The sequence below is a fragment of the Helianthus annuus genome, chromosome 15 (genome assembly GCF_002127325.2).
Source record: "Helianthus annuus cultivar XRQ/B chromosome 15, HanXRQr2.0-SUNRISE, whole genome shotgun sequence".
Classification (NCBI taxonomy): domain Eukaryota; kingdom Viridiplantae; phylum Streptophyta; class Magnoliopsida; order Asterales; family Asteraceae; genus Helianthus; species Helianthus annuus.
Window position 1 is genome coordinate 81,323,815 of NC_035447.2, and position 1,908 is coordinate 81,325,722.

At 34.3% G+C, this 1,908-nt stretch overlaps 1 long non-coding RNA gene across 1 annotated transcript; it reads left to right on the plus strand.

The window, feature by feature from the left end:
• Positions 1–998: 998 nt before the first annotated feature.
• LOC110909785 lies at positions 999–1,561 on the plus strand. Its single transcript, XR_002575622.2, has 2 exons — positions 999–1,126; positions 1,227–1,561. It is a non-coding gene; the product is annotated as an uncharacterized LOC110909785 (long non-coding RNA).
• Positions 1,562–1,908: the final 347 nt, after the last annotated feature.

Consider the following 1,908-nt stretch of genomic DNA (forward strand, 5'->3'; position numbering starts at 1 on the left):
GTAACTAGGGAATGGGACTTTAATTATCATTAACTAGTTCACTAGACTAGTTAAAATAGTGTTTAACTAGTTTAAACGGTTCCCGGTTAAGCGCCGGTTCACCTACGATGCTTTTATGTCGTACCGATAAGGATTTTCTGTAAGTTGTTTTCTTGCATCCGAAGGTTGTATTCCGAGTCCCAAATTTAGCTTAACTAGCTCGTTAGATTCTTCGTTTGCTTATTTCGTGACCAAAATGTCGCCTACTAGTTCGTTGGTTCGCTAACGAACTATTTTAGCGCATAGCGATGCAATACCGGAAACTTGTGATTATGAACATTCCGTTGATATCATCTTATTTTTTTAGTATGTTTTTCATCAATTGACATTATTCCGAAGTCCCGGAAATGCTTTGTTATAGGTTCGGACAAGTTAAAAGTGCTATATTTTTAGCCGAAATAGACATTTTTGAGATTAGGGCGTTATACCGGAAAGTCTTGTTTCTTTGCAAGATGTGTTTTCATAATAATGTTTTCTTATGTAAATGGACTCAGTTATGTTATCCGAGTGTCGTTTTTCAGTGTTTCGGTCTGATTTCACGGTTTGCTGGCATGAATAGTGTAACCGTGAATAGTGCACGCATCACTTTCTACCAACACTTTTAGGACATTGTTTGTTTGGTTTCGCCTTATGACTAAAACCAACATATGTTTTAGCTTTGTTTTCTTGTCCTAACACTGTTATCCAGTATACGACACGGTTACGTAATTAAATTACGCTAAATGCAAGAGATTTAGAAATATAAATAGTGATTAGATTGTACGGAATTACCAGTTATTTGCCAGTTGTTACAGTGAGGCATATACACCACCTAACTTTTTTTATACAGACCTCATAGCACTATGTGAGGCATATGTATTTACTTTTTCTGAAAAAGTGGTTGGATTTTGTACTTTATACGCATCTCATTGTGCTATGAGTGGCGTATTGATTCTTTTTTTTTTCTAATATTACGTACGAGAAAGTGTAATCCATATCCATTTTTACATTCACAATGGTTATGTGTAGATGTGGAAGGCAAGCTGGGATAAAAACATCTTGGACGGATATTAATCCTGGGCGTCAATTTTACACCTGCGTGCAATTGGTATGTACTTTAAAAACATTTTGATGCAATGGTTGTTGTAACTTATGCATTATGGTTTGTATAGTGGTAATGATATATATTAATTCGCCTTCGGTTTCAGCGTTCTCGGTGCAAATTCTTTGCGTGGATCGACCCTCCCATGTGTCCTCGGTCAGTTCAAGTCATCCGAGGTTTGATGGATACGAAAGCATTACTTGAAAACGAAGTCAAGTTTTTGAGAGAGGAGGTTCGAATGTATAAAGAGCAAGTAGCAGAAATGGAAAATAAAAATCCAAGGGTCGTTCTTAATAGGGACACCTGTTTGATAATCTGTTGGATTTTGTTTTTTTTTTGTCCGTATTTGTATTTGTCGTTAGCCGTATTTAAGTTTATGCAACTTATGTAAACGAATGTAATGACTCTCGTATTTTGGTTATTTAGCGGAATGTTATGTCTTGAGAGTTTATGCAACTTATAATAATAAAACATATGCACATTTAAAAAAACGATGTTATATCTTATGAAATGAATTTTGTGTATTATAAAATGTCAAATTTTTTATTTACCAATTATTATAATGTCTTTAATTATTGGGTACCCTAATTATTTTTCACTTGTCATTTATTAACCATAACGCAATAAATACACGAAACACCGTTTTATATTAATACACAAAACATGTCATTTTAATACAAAATGTAACGACTAAACCCTGAACCCTAAACCCTAAACCGCTAACTGTTACATATTATTAAATTCTTGCAAACTGTATCGGTTATTCAGATCTCTATTCGGTCACCATA